This window comes from Cinclus cinclus, chromosome 27 (genome assembly GCF_963662255.1).
Source record: "Cinclus cinclus chromosome 27, bCinCin1.1, whole genome shotgun sequence".
Taxonomy (NCBI): Eukaryota; Metazoa; Chordata; class Aves; order Passeriformes; family Cinclidae; genus Cinclus; species Cinclus cinclus.
In genome coordinates this window covers 758,036-772,994 of record NC_085072.1, presented here as the reverse complement: position 1 = coordinate 772,994, position 14,959 = coordinate 758,036, and positions in this window count along the sequence as shown.

Here is a 14,959-nt window from a genome sequence, read left to right as displayed (position 1 = left end):
GCTGCCCCCTCCTCCAAACCTGGCTGCCATTGGAGGCCCAAACGCGCCCTACAAAATGACATCTGCCAAGTGGGCTCTTGAGTTTGGCTTCTTGGGGGAAAGTGCCTCCTTTCAAAGCCAACTTGCCTAACTAGCCTGCGGCCCGTGCTGGGCTTTTCCCTACAAAAATTCCATAAGGACGAGGATTTCTCCCAGACCAAAGCTGCCCCCTCCTCCAAACCTGGCTGCCATCAGAGACCTAAACGCGCCCCACAAAATGACATCTGCCAAGTGGGCTCTTCAGTTTGGCTTCTTGGGGAAAAGTGCCTCATTTCGGAGCCAACTTGCCTAACTTGCCTGCGGCCCGTCCTGGGCTTTTGCCTACAAAAATTCCATAAGGACGAGGATTTCTCCCAGACCAAAGCTGCCCCCTCCTCCAAACCTGGCTGCCATCGGAGGCCCAAACGCGCCCTACAAAATGACATCTGCCAAGTGGGCTCTTGAGTTTGGCATCTTGGGTGGAAGTACCTCCTTTCAAAGCCAACTTGCCTGCGGCCCGTCCTGGGCTTTTGCCTACAAAAATTCCATAAGGACGAGGATTTCTCCCAGACCAAAGCTGCCCCCTCCTCCAAACCTGGCTGCCATCGGAGGCCCAAATGCGCCCCACAAAATGACATCTGCATTGAGGGTTCTTGAGTTTGGCTTCTTGGGGAAAAGTGCCTCCTTTCGGAGCCAACTTGCCTAACTTACCTGCGGCCCGTCCTGGGCTTTTGCTACAAAAATTCCATAAGGACGAGGATTTCTCCCAGACCAAAGCTGCCCCCTCCTCCAAACCTGGCTGCCATCGGAGGCCCAAACGCGCCCCACAAAATGACATCTGCATTGTGGGTTCTTGAGTTTGGCTTCTTGGGGAAAAGTGCCTCCTTTCAAAGCCAACTTGCCTAACTTGCCTGCGGCCCATGCGGGGCTTTTGCCTACAAAAATTCCATAAGGACGAGGATTCCTCCCAGACCAAAGCTGCCCCCTCCTCCAAACCTGGCTGCCATCGGAGCCCCAAACGCGCCCTACAAAATGACATCTGCCAAGTGGGCTCTTGAGTTTGGCTTTCTGGGGAAAAGTGCCTCCTTTCGGAGTCAACCTGCCTGCGGGCCATGAAGGGCTTTTGCCTACAAAAATTCCATAAGGACGAGGATTTCTCCCAGACCAAAGCTGCCCCCTCCTCCAAACCTGGCTGCCATCGGATGCCCAAACGTGCCCTACAAAATGACATCTGCCAAGTGGGCTCTTGAGTTTGGCTTCTTGGGTGGAAGTACCTCCTTTCAAAGCCAACTTGCCTGCGGCCCGTCCTGGGCTTTTGCCTACAAAAATTCCATAAGGACGAGGATTTCTCCCAGACCAAAGCTGCCCCCTCCTCCAAACCTGGCTGCCATCGGAGGCCCAAACGCGCCCTACAAAATGACTTCTGCCAAGTGGGCTCTTGAGTTTGGCTTCTTGGGGAAAAGTGCCTCCTTTCGGAGCCAACTTGCCTAACTTGCCTGCGGCCCGTCCTGGGCTTTTGCCTCCAAAAATTCCAGAATGACGAGGATTTCTCCCAGACCAAAGCTGCCCCCTCCTCCAAACCTGGCTGCCATCGGAGGCCCAAACGCGCCCCACAAAATGACACCTGCATTGAGGGTTCTTGAGTTTGGCTTCCTGGGGAAAAGTGCCTCCTTTCGGAGTCAACTTGCCTGCGGCCCATGCAGGGCTTTTGCCTACAAAAATTCCAGAAGGACGAGGATTTCTCCCAGACCAAAGCTGCCCCCTCCTCCAAACCTGGCTGCCATCGGAGGCCCAAACGCGCCCTACAAAATGACATCTGCATTGTGGGTTCTTGAGTTTGGCTTCTTGGGGAAAAGTGCCTCCTTTCAAAGCCAACTTGCCTAACTTGCCTGCGGCCCATGCGGGGCTTTTGCCTACAAAAATTCTATAAGGACGAGGATTTCTCCCAGACCAAAGCTGCCCCCTCCTCCAAACCTGGCTGCCATCAGAGGCCCAAACGCGCCCCACAAAATGACACTTGCATTGAGGGTTCTTGAGTTTGGCTTCTTGGGGAAAAGTGCCTCCTTTCGGAGTCAACTTGCCTGCGGCCCATGCAGGGCTTTTGCCTACAAAAATTCCATAAGGACGAGGATTTCTCCCAGACCAAAGCTGCCCCCTCCTCCAAACCTGGCTGTCATCGGAGGCCCAAACGCGCCCTACAAAATGACATCTGCCAAGTGGGCTCTTGAGTTTGGCTTCTTGGGTGGAAGTGCCTCCTTTCAAAGCCAACTTTCCTGCGGCCCGTCCTGGGCTTTTGACTACAAAAATTCCATAAGGACGAGGATTTCTCCCAGACCAAAGCTGCCCCCTCCTCCAAACCTGGCTGCCATCGGAGGCCCAAACGCGCCCTACAAAATGACATCTGCCAAGTGGGCTCTTGAGTTTGGCTTCTTGGGGAAAAGTGCCTCCTTTCAAAGCCAACTTGCCTAACTAGCCCGCGGCCCGTGCTGGGCTTTAGACGACGAAAATTCCATAAGGACGAGGATTTCTCCCAGACCAAAGCTGCCCCCTCCTCCAAACCTGGCTGCCATCGGAGGACCAAACGCGCCCCACAAAATGACACCTGCATTGAGGGTTCTTGAGTTTGGCTTCCTGGGGAAAAGTGCCTCCTTTCGGAGTCAACTTGCCTGCGGCCCATGCAGGGCTTTTGCCTACAAAAATTCCATAAGGACGAGGATTTCTCCCAGACCAAAGCTGCCCCCTCCTCCAAACCTGGCTGCCATCGGAGGCCCAAACGCGCCCTACAAAATGACACCTGCCAAGTGGGCTCTTGAGTTTGGCTTCTTGGGTGGAAGTGCCTCCTTTCAAAGCCAACTTGCCTGCGGCCCGACCTGGGCTTTTGCCTACAAAAATTCCATAAGGACGAGGATTCCTCCCAGACCAAAGCTGCCCCCTCCTCCAAACCTGGCTGCCATCGGAGCCCCAAACGCGCCCTACAAAATGACATCTGCCAAGTGGGCTCTTGAGTTTGGCTTTCTGGGGAAAAGTGCCTCCTTTCGGAGTCAACTTGCCTGCGGCCCATGAAGGGCTTTTGCCTACAAAAATTCCATAAGGACGAGGATTTCTCCCAGACCAAAGCTGCCCCCTCCTCCAAACCTGGCTGCCATCGGAGGCCCAAACGCGCCCTACAAAATGACATCTGCCAAGTGGGCTCTTGAGTTTGGCTTCTTGGGTGGAAGTGCCTCCTTTCAAAGCCAACTTGCCTGCGGCCCGTCCTGGGCTTTTGCCTACAAAAATTCCATAAGGACGAGGATTTCTCCCAGACCAAAGCTGCCCCCTCCTCCAAACCTGGCTGCCATCGGAGGCCCAAACGCGCCCTACAAAATGACTTCTGCCAAGTGGGCTCTTGAGTTTGGCTTCTTGCGGAAAAGTGCCTCCTTTCAAAGCCAACTTGCCTAACTAGCCTGCGGCCCGTGCTGGGCTTTAGACTACAAAAATTCCATAAGGACGAGGATTTCTCCCAGACCAAAGCTGCCCCCTCCTCCAAACCTGGCTGCCATCAGAGGCCCAAACGCGCCCTACAAAATGACATCTGCCAAGTGGGCTCTTGAGTTTGGCTTCTTGGGGAAAAGTGCCTCCTTTCGGAGCCAACCTGCCTAACTTGCCTGCGGCCCGTCCTGGGCTTTTGCCTCCAAAAATTCCATAAGGACGAGGATTTCTCCCAGACCAAAGCTGCCCCCTCCTCCAAACCTGGCTGCCATCGGAGGACCAAACGCGCCCCACAAAATGACACCTGCATTGAGGGTTCTTGAGTTTGGCTTCCTGGGGAAAAGTGCCTCCTTTCGGAGTCAACTTGCCTGCGGCCCATGCAGGGCTTTTGCCTACAAAAATTCCAGAAGGACGAGGATTTCTCCCAGACCAAAGCTGCCCCCTCCTCCAAACCTGGCTGCCATCGGAGGCCCAAACGTGCCCTACAAAATGACACCTGCCAAGTGGGCTCTTGAGTTTGGCTTCTTGGGTGGAAGTGCCTCCTTTCAAAGCCAACTTGCCTGCGGCCCGTCCTGGGCTTTTGCCTACAAAAATTCCATAAGGACGAGGATTTCTCCCAGACCAAAGCTGCCCCCTCCTCCAAACCTGGCTGCCATCGGAGGCCCAAACGCGCCCTACAAAATGACATCTGCCAAGTGGGCTCTTGAGTTTGGCTTCTTGCGGAAAAGTGCCTCCTTTCAAAGCCAACTTGCCTAACTAGCCTGCGGCCCGTGCTGGGCATTAGACTACAAAAATTCCATAACGACGAGGATTTCTCCCAGACCAAAGCTGCCCCCTCCTCCAAACCTGGCTGCCATCAGAGGCCCAAACGCGCCCCACAAAATGACATCTGCCAAGTGGGCTCTTGAGTTTGGCTTCTTGGGGAAAAGTGCCTCCTTTCGGAGCCAACTTGCCTAACTTGCCTGCGGCCCGTCCTGGGCTTTTGCCTCCAAAAATTCCAGAAGGACGAGGATTTCTCCCAGGCCAAAGCTGCCCCCTCCTCCAAACCTGGCTGCCATCGGAGGCCCAAACGTGCCCTACAAAATGACACCTGCCAAGTGGGCTCTTGAGTTTGGCTTCCTGGGGAAAAGTGCCTCCTTTCGGAGTCAACTTGCCTGCGGCCCATGCAGGGCTTTTGCCTACAAAAATTCCATATGGACGGGGATTTCTCCCAGACCAAAGCTGCCCCCTCCTCCAAACCTGGCTGCCATCGGAGGCCCAAACGCGCCCTACAAAATGACACCTGCCAAGTGGGCTCTTGAGTTTGGCTTCTTGGGGGAAAGTGCCTCCTTTCAAAGCCAACTTGCCTGCGGCCCATGCGGGGCTTTGGCCTATAAAAATTCCATAAGGACGAGGATTTCTCCCAGACCAAAGCTGCCCCCTCCTCCAAACCTGGCTGCCATCGGAGGCCCAAACGCGCCCTACAAAATGACACCTGCCAAGTGGGCTCTTGAGTTTGGCTTCTTGGGTGGAAGTGCCTCCTTTCAAAGACAACTTGCCTGCGGCCCGACCTGGGCTTTTGCCTACAAAAATTCCATAAGGACGAGGATTCCTCCCAGACCAAAGCTGCCCCCTCCTCCAAACCTGGCTGCCATCGGAGCCCCAAACGCGCCCTACAAAATGACATCTGCAAAGTGGGCTCTTGAGTTTGGCTTTCTGGGGAAAAGTGCCTCCTTTCGGAGTCAACTTGCCTGCGGCCCATGAAGGGCTTTTGCCTACAAAAATTCCATAAGGACGAGGATTTCTCCCAGACCAAAGCTGCCCCCTCCTCCAAACCTGGCTGCCATCGGATGCCCAAACGTGCCCTACAAAATGACATCTGCCAAGTGGGCTCTTGAGTTTGGCTTCTTGGGGAAAAGTGCCTCCTTTCAAAGCCAACTTGCCTGCGGCCCGTGCTGGGCTTTAGACTACAAAAATTCCATAAGGACGAGGATTTCTCCCAGACCAAAGCTGCCCCCTCCTCCAAACCTGGCTGCCATCGGAGGCCCAAACGCGCCCTACAAAATGACTTCTGCCAAGTGGGCTCTTGAGTTTGGCTTCTTGCGGAAAAGTGCCTCCTTTCAAAGCCAACTTGCCTAACTAGCCTGCGGCCCGTGCTGGGCTTTAGACTACAAAAATTCCATAAGGACGAGGATTTCTCCCAGACCAAAGCTGCCCCCTCCTCCAAACCTGGCTGCCATCAGAGGCCCAAACGCGCCCTACAAAATGACATCTGCCAAGTGGGCTCTTGAGTTTGGCTTCTTGGGGAAAAGTGCCTCCTTTCGGAGCCAACTTGCCTAACTTGCCTGCGGCCCGTCCTGGGCTTTTGCCTCCAAAAATTCCAGAATGACGAGGATTTCTCCCAGACCAAAGCTGCCCCCTCCTCCAAACCTGGCTGCCATCGGAGGCCCAAACGCGCCCCACAAAATGACACCTGCATTGAGGGTTCTTGAGTTTGGCTTCCTGGGGAAAAGTGCCTCCTTTCGGAGTCAACTTGCCTGCGGCCCATGCAGGGCTTTTGCCTACAAAAATTCCAGAAGGACGAGGATTTCTCCCAGACCAAAGCTGCCCCCTCCTCCAAACCTGGCTGCCATCGGAGGCCCAAACGTGCCCTACAAAATGACACCTGCCAAGTGGGCTCTTGAGTTTGGCTTCTTGGGTGGAAGTGCCTCCTTTCAAAGCCAACTTGCCTGCGGCCCGTCCTGGGCTTTTGCCTACAAAAATTCCATAAGGACGAGGATTTCTCCCAGACCAAAGCTGCCCCCTCCTCCAAACCTGGCTGCCATCGGAGGCCCAAACGCGCCCTACAAAATGACATCTGCCAAGTGGGCTCTTGAGTTTGGCTTCTTGCGGAAAAGTGCCTCCTTTCAAAGCCAACTTGCCTAACTAGCCTGCGGCCCGTGCTGGGCATTAGACTACAAAAATTCCATAACGACGAGGATTTCTCCCAGACCAAAGCTGCCCCCTCCTCCAAACCTGGCTGCCATCAGAGGCCCAAACGCGCCCCACAAAATGACATCTGCCAAGTGGGCTCTTGAGTTTGGCTTCTTGGGGAAAAGTGCCTCCTTTCGGAGCCAACTTGCCTAACTTGCCTGCGGCCCGTCCTGGGCTTTTGCCTCCAAAAATTTCAGAAGGACGAGGATTTCTCCCAGGCCAAAGCTGCCCCCTCCTCCAAACCTGGCTGCCATCGGAGGCCCAAACGTGCCCTACAAAATGACACCTGCCAAGTGGGCTCTTGAGTTTGGCTTCCTGGGGAAAAGTGCCTCCTTTCGGAGTCAACTTGCCTGCGGCCCATGCAGGGCTTTTGCCGACAAAAATTCCATAAGGACGGGGATTTCTCCCAGACCAAAGCTGCCCCCTCCTCCAAACCTGGCTGCCATCGGAGGCCCAAACGTGCCCTACAAAATGACACCTGCCAAGTGGGCTCTTGAGTTTGGCTTCTTGGGGGAAAGTGCCTCCTTTCAAAGCCAACTTGCCTGCGGCCCGTCCTGGGCTTTTGCCTACAAAAATTCCATAAGGACGAGGATTTCTCCCAGACCAAAGCTGCCCCCTCCTCCAAACCTGGCTGCCATCAGAGGCCCAAACGCGCCCAATAAAAGGACATCTGCATTGTGGGTTCTTGAGTTTGGCTTCTTGGGGAAAAGTGCCTCCTTTCAAAGCCAACTTGCCTAACTTGCCTGCGGCCCGTCCTGGGCTTTTGCCTACAAAAATTCCATAAGGACGAGGATTTCTCCCAGACCAAAGCTGCCCCCTCCTCCAAACCTGGCTGCCATCGGAGGCCCAAACGCGCCCTACAAAATGACATCTGCCAAGTGGGCTCTTGAGTTTGGCTTCTTGGGGAAAAAGTGCCTCCTTTCGGAGTCAACTTACCGGCGGCCCATGCAGGGCTTTTGCCTACAAAAATTCCATAAGGACGAGGATTTCTCCCAGACCAAAGCTGCCCCCTCCTCCAAACCTGGCTGCCATCGGAGGCCCAAACGTGCCCTACAAAATGACATCTGCCAAGTGGGCTCTTGAGTTTGGCTTCTTGGGTGGAAGTGCCTCCTTTCAAAGCCAACTTGCCTGCGGCCCGTCCTGGGCTTTTGCCTCCAAAAATTCCATAAGGACAAGGATTTCTCCCAGACCAAAGCTGCCCCCTCCTCCAAACCTGGCTGCCATCGGAGGCCCAAACGCGCCCTACAAAATGACATCTGCCAAGTGGGCTCTTGAGTTTGGCATCTTGGGTGGAAGTACCTCCTTTCAAAGCCAACTTGCCTGCGGCCCGTCCTGGGCTTTTGCCTACAAAAATTCCATAAGAACGAGGATTTCTCCCAGACCAAAGCTGCCCCCTCCTCCAAACCTGGCTGCCATCGGAGGCCCAAACGCGCCCCACAAAATGACATCTGCATTGAGGGTTCTTGAGTTTGGCTTCTTGGGGAAAAGTGCCTCCTTTCGGAGCCAACTTGCCTAACTTACCTGCGGCCCGTCCTGGGCTTTTGCTACAAAAATTCCAGAAGGACGAGGATTTCTCCCAGACCAAAGCTGCCCCCTCCTCCAAACCTGGCTGCCATCGGAGGCCCAAACGCGCCCCACAAAATGACATCTGCATTGTGGGTTCTTGAGTTTGGCTTCTTGGGGAAAAGTGCCTCCTTTCAAAGCCAACTTGCCTAACTTGCCTGCGGCCCGTCCTGGGCTTTTGCCTACAAAAATTCCATAAGGACGAGGATTTCTCCCAGACCAAAGCTGCCCCCTCCTCCAAACCTGGCTGCCATCGGAGGCCCAAACGCGCCCCACAAAATGACACCTGCATTGCGGGTTCTTGAGTTTGGCTTCCTGGGGAAAAGTGCCTCCTTTCGGAGTCAACTTGCCTGCGGCCCATGCAGGGCTTTTGCCTACAAAAATTCCATAAGGACGAGGATTTCTCCCAGACCAAAGCTGCCCCCTCCTCCAAACCTGGCTGCCATCGGAGGCCCAAACGCGCCCTACAAAATGACATCTGCCAAGTGGGCTCTTGAGTTTGGCTTCCTGGGGAAAAGTGCCTCCTTTCGGAGCCAACTTGCCTAACTTACCTGCGGCCCGTCCTGGGCTTTTGCTACAAAAATTCCATAAGGACGAGGATTTCTCCCAGACCAAAGCTGCCCCCTCCTCCAAACCTGGCTGCCATCGGAGGCCCAAACGCGCCCTACAAAATGACATCTGCATTGTGGGTTCTTGAGTTTGGCTTCTTGGGGAAAAGTGCCTCCTTTCAAAGCCAACTTGCCTAACTTGCCTGCGGCCCATGCGGGGCTTTTGCCTACAAAAATTCTATAAGGACGAGGATTTCTCCCAGACCAAAGCTGCCCCCTCCTCCAAACCTGGCTGCCATCGGAGGCCCAAACGCGCCCCACAAAATGACACCTGCATTGAGGGTTCTTGAGTTTGGCTTCCTGGGGAAAAGTGCCTCCTTTCGGAGTCAACTTGCCTGCGACCCATGCAGGGCTTTTGCCTACAAAAATTCCATAAGGACGAGGATTTCTCCCAGACCAAAGCTGCCCCCTCCTCCAAACCTGGCTGTCATCGGAGGCCCAAACGCGCCCTACAAAATGACATCTGCCAAGTGGGCTCTTGAGTTTGGCTTCTTGGGTGGAAGTACCTCCTTTCAAAGCCAACTTGCCTGCGGCCCGTCCTGGGCTTTTGACTACAAAAATTCCATAAGGACGAGGATTTCTCCCAGACCAAAGCTGCCCCCTCCTCCAAACCTGGCTGCCATCGGAGGCCCAAACGCGCCCTACAAAATGACATCTGCCAAGTGGGCTCTTGAGTTTGGCTTCTTGGGGAAAAGTGCCTCCTTTCAAAGCCAACTTGCCTAACTAGCCTGCGGCCCGTGCTGGGCTTTAGACTACAAAAATTCCATAAGGACGAGGATTTCTCCCAGACCAAAGCTGCCCCCTCCTCCAAACCTGGCTGCCATCGGAGGACCAAACGCGCCCCACAAAATGACACCTGCATTGAGGGTTCTTGAGTTTGGCTTCCTGGGGAAAAGTGCCTCCTTTCGGAGTCAACTTGCCTGCGGCCCATGCAGGGCTTTTGCCTACAAAAATTCCAGAAGGACGAGGATTTCTCCCAGACCAAAGCTGCCCCCTCCTCCAAACCTGGCTGCCATCGGAGGCCCAAACGCGCCCTACAAAATGACACCTGCCAAGTGGGCTCTTGAGTTTGGCTTCTTGGGTGGAAGTGCCTCCTTTCAAAGCCAACTTGCCTGCGGCCCGTCCTGGGCTTTTGCCTACAAAAATTCCATAAGGACGAGGATTTCTCCCAGACCAAAGCTGCCCCCTCCTCCAAACCTGGCTGCCATCGGAGGCCCAAACGCGCCCTACAAAATGACATCTGCCAAGTGGGCTCTTGAGTTTGGCTTCTTGGGGAAAAGTGCCTCCTTTCAAAGCCAACTTGCCTAATTATCCTGCGGCCCGTGCTGGGCTTTAGACTACAAAAATTCCATAAGGACGAGGATTTCTCCCAGACCAAAGCTGCCCCCTCCTCCAAACCTGGCTGCCATCGGAGGCCCAAACGCGCCCCACAAAATGACATCTGCAGTGAGGGTTCTTGAGTTTGGCTTCTTGGGGAAAAGTGCCTCCTTTCGGAGCCAACTTGACTAACTTGCCTGCGGCCCGTCCTGGGCTTTTGCCTACAAAAATTCCAGAAGGACGAGGATTTCTCCCAGGCCAAAGCTGCCCCATCCTCCAAACCTGGCTGCCATCGGAGGCCCAAACGCGCCCTACAAAATGACACCTGCCAAGTGGGCTCTTGAATTTGGCTTCTTGGGGGAAAGTGCCTCCTTTCAAAGCCAACTTGCCTGCGGCCCGTCCTGGGCTTTTGCCTACAAAAATTCCATAAGGACGAGGATTTCTCCCAGACCAAAGCTGCCCCCTCCTCCAAACCTGCCTGCCATCGGAGGCCCAAACGCGCCCTACAAAATGACATCTGCCAAGTGGGCTCTTGAGTTTGGGTTCTTGGGGAAAAGTGCTTCCTTTCGGAGCCAACTTGCCTAACTTGCCTGCGGCCCGTCCTGGGCTTTTGAGTACAAAAATTCCATAAGGACGAGGATTTCTCCCAGACCAAAGCTGCCCCCTCCTCCAAACCTGGCTGCCATCGGAGGCCCAAACGCGCCCCACAAAATGACACCTGCCAAGTGGGCTCTTGAGTTTGGCTTCCTGGGGAAAAGTGCCTCCTTTCGGAGTCAACTTGCCTGCGGCCCATGCAGGGCTTTTGCCTACAAAAATTCCAGAAGGACGAGGATTTCTCCCAGACCAAAGCTGCCCCCTCCTCCAAAGCTAGCTGCCATCGGTGGCCCAAACGCGCCCTACAAAATGACATCTGCCAAGTGGGCTCCTGAGTTTGGCTTCTTGGGGGAAAGTGCCTCCTTTCAAAGCCAACTTGCCTGCAGCCCGTGCTGGGCTTTAGACTACAAAAATTCCATAAGGACGAGGATTTCTCCCAGACCAAAGCTGCCCCCTCCTCCAAACCTGGCTGCCATCGGAGGCCCAAACGCGCCCCACAAAATGACATCTGCATTGAGGGTTCTTGAGTTTGGCTTCTTGGGGAAAAGTGCCTCCTTTCGGAGCCAACTTGCCTAACTTGCCTGCGGCCCGTCCTGGGCTTTTGCCTCCAAAAATTCCATAAGGACGAGGATTTCTCCCAGACCAAAGCTGCCCCCTCCTCCAAACCTGGCTGCCATCGGAGGCCCAAACGCGCCCTACAAAATGACTTCTGCCAAGTGGGCTCTTGAGTTTGGCTTCTTGGGGAAAAGTGACTCCTTTCAAAACCAACTTGCCTGCGTCCCGTCCCGGGCTTTTGCTACAAAAATTCCATAAGGACGAGGATTTCTCCCAGACCAAAGCTGCCCCCTCCTCCAAACCTGGCTGCCATCGGAGGCCCAAACGCGCCCTACAAAATGACATCTGCCAAGTAGGCTCTTGAGTTTGGCTTTCTGGGGAAAAGTGCCTCCTTTCGGAGTCAACTTGCCTGCGGCCCGACCTGGGCTTTTGCCTACAAAAATTCCATAAGGACGAGGATTTCTCCCAGACCAAAGCTGCCCCCTCCTCCAAACCTGGCTGCCATCGGAGGCCCAAACGCGCCCTACAAAATGACATCTGCCAAGTGGGCTCTTGAGTTTGGCTTCTTGGGTGGAAGTACCTCCTTTCAAAGCCAACTTCCCTGCGGCCCGTCCTGGGCTTTTGCCTACAAAAATTCCATAAGGACGAGGATTTCTCCCAGACCAAAGCTGCCCCCTCCTCCAAACCTGGCTGCCATCGGAGGCCCAAATGCGCCCTACAAAATGACATCTGCCAAGTGGGCTCTTGAGTTTGGCTTCTTGGCGGAAAGTGCCTCCTTTCAAAGCCAACTTGCCTAACTAGCCTGCGGCCCGTGCTGGGCTTTAGACTACAAAAATTCCATAAGGACGAGGATTTCTCCCAGACCAAAGCTGCCCCCTCCTCCAAACCTGGCTGCCATCAGAGGCCCAAACGCGCCCCACAAAATGACATCTGCCATGTGGGCTCTTGAGTTTGGCTTCTTGGGGAAAAGTGCCTCCTTTCGGAGCCAACTTGCCTAACTTGCCTGCAGCCCGTCCTGGGCTTTTGCCTCCAAAAATTCCAGAATGACGAGGATTTCTCCCAGAACAAAGCTGCCCCCTCCTCCAAACCTGGCTGCCATCGGAGGCCCAAACGCGCCCCACAAAATGACACCTGCATTGAGGGTTCTTGAGTTTGGCTTCCTGGGGAAAAGTGCCTCCTTTCGGAGTCAACTTGCCTGCGGCCCATGCAGCGCTTTTGCCTACAAAAATTCCAGAAGGACGAGGATTTCTCCCAGACCAAAGCTGCCCCCTCCTCCAAACCTGGCTGCCATCGGAGGCCCAAACGCGCCCTACAAAAGGACATCTGCATTGTTGGTTCTTGAGTTTGGCTTCCTGAGGAAAAGTGCCTCCTTTCAAAGCCAACTTGCCTAACTTGCCTGCGGCCCGTCCTGGGCTTTTGCCTACAAAAATTCCATAAGGACGAGAATTTCTCCCAGACCAAAGCTGCCCCCTCCTCCAAACCTGGCTGCCATCGGAGGCCCAAACGCGCCCTACAAAATGACATCTGCATTGAGGGTTCTTGAGTTTGGCTTCTTGGGGAAAAGTGCCTCCTTTCGGAGTAAACTTGCCAGCGGCCCATGCAGGGCTTTTGCCTACAAAAATTCCATAAGGACGAGGATTTCTCCCAGACCAAAGCTGCCCCCTCCTCCAAACCTGGCTGCCATCGGAGGCCCAAACGTGCCCTACAAAATGACATCTGCCAAGTGGGCTCTTGAGTTTGGCTTCCTGGGGGAAAGTGCCTCCATTCAAAACCAACTTGCCTAACTAGCCTGCGGCCCGTGCTGGGCTTTAGACGACAAAAATTCCATAAGGACGAGGATTTCTCCCAGACCAAAGCTGCCCCCTCCTCCAAACCTGGCTGCCATCAGAGGCCCAAACGCGCCCCACAAAATGACATCTGCATTGAGGGTTCTTCAGTTTGGCTTCTTGGGGAAAAGTGCCTCCTTTCGGAGCCAACTTGCCTAACTTGCCTGCGGCCCGTCCTGGGCTTTTGCCTCCAAAAATTCCAGAAGGACGAGGATTTCTCCCAGACCAAAGCTGCCCCCTCCTCCAAACCTGGCTGCCATCGGAGGCCCAAACGCGCCCTACAAAATGACACCTGCCAAGTGGGCTCTTGAGTTTGGCTTCTTGGGGAAAAGTGCCTCCTTTCAAAGCCAACATGTCTAACTTGCCTGCGTCCCGTCCTGGGCTTTTGCCTACAAAAATTCCATAAGGACGAGGATTTCTCCCAGACCAAAGCTGCCCCCTCATCCAAACCTGGCTGCCATCGGAGGCCCAAACGCGCCCTACTGAATGACATCTGCATTGTGGGTTCTTGAGTTTGGCTTCTTTGGGAAAAGTGACTCCTTTCAAAACCAACTTGCCTGCGTCACGTCCCGGGCTTTTGCTACAAAAATTCCATAAGGACGAGGATTTCTCCCAGACCAAAGCTGCCCCCTCCTCCTAACCTGGCTGCCATCGGAGGCCCAAACGCGCCCTACAAAATGACATCTGCATTGAGGGTTCTTGAGTTTGGCTTCTTGGGGAAAAGTGCCTCCTTTCGGAGTAAACTTGCCAGCGGCCCATGCAGGGCTTTTGCCTACAAAAATTCCATAAGGACGAGGATTTCTCCCAGACCAAAGCTGCCCCCTCCTCCAAACCTGGCTGCCATCGGAGGCCCAAACGTGCCCTACAAAATGACATCTGCCAAGTGGGCTCTTGAGTTTGGCTTCCTGGGGGAAAGTGCCTCCATTCAAAACCAACTTGCCTAACTAGCCTGCGGCCCGTGCTGGGCTTTAGACGACAAAAATTCCATAAGGACGAGGATTTCTCCCAGACCAAAGCTGCCCCCTCCTCCAAACCTGGCTGCCATCAGAGGCCCAAACGCGCCCCACAAAATGACATCTGCATTGAGGGTTCTTCAGTTTGGCTTCTTGGGGAAAAGTGCCTCCTTTCGGAGCCAACTTGCCTAACTTGCCTGCGGCCCGTCCTGGGCTTTTGCCTCCAAAAATTCCAGAAGGACGAGGATTTCTCCCAGACCAAAGCTGCCCCCTCCTCCAAACCTGGCTGCCATCGGAGGCCCAAACGCGCCCTACAAAATGACACCTGCCAAGTGGGCTCTTGAGTTTGGCTTCTTGGGGAAAAGTGCCTCCTTTCAAAGCCAACATGTCTAACTTGCCTGCGTCCCGTCCTGGGCTTTTGCCTACAAAAATTCCATAAGGACGAGGATTTCTCCCAGACCAAAGCTGCCCCCTCCTCCAAACCTGGCTGCCATCGGAGGCCCAAACGCGCCCTACTGAATGACATCTGCATTGTGGGTTCTTGAGTTTGGCTTCTTTGGGAAAAGTGACTCCTTTCAAAACCAACTTGCCTGCGTCACGTCCCGGGCTTTTGCTACAAAAATTCCATAAGGACGAGGATTTCTCCCAGACCAAAGCTGCCCCCTCCTCCTAACCTGGCTGCCATCAGAGGCCCAAACGCGCCCTACAAAATGACACCTGCCAAGTGGGCTCTTGAGTTTGGCTTCTTGGGGAAAAGTGCCTCCATTCGGAGTCAACTTGCCTGCATCCGGTCCTGGGCTTTTGAGTACAAAAATTCCATAAGGACGAGGATTTCTCCCAGACCAAAGCTGCCCCCTCCTCCAAACCTGGCTGCCATCGGAGGCCCAAACGCGCCCTACAAAATGACACAAGCCAAGTGGGCTCTTGAGTTTGGCTTCTTGGGGAAAAGTGCCTCCTTTCGAAGCCAACTTGCCTGCGTCCCGTCCCGGGCTTTTGCCTACAAAAATTCCAGAAGGACGAGGATTTCTCCCAGACCAAAGCTGCCCCCTCCTCCAAACCTGGCTGCCATCGGAGGCCCAAACGCGCCCTACAAAATGACACCTGC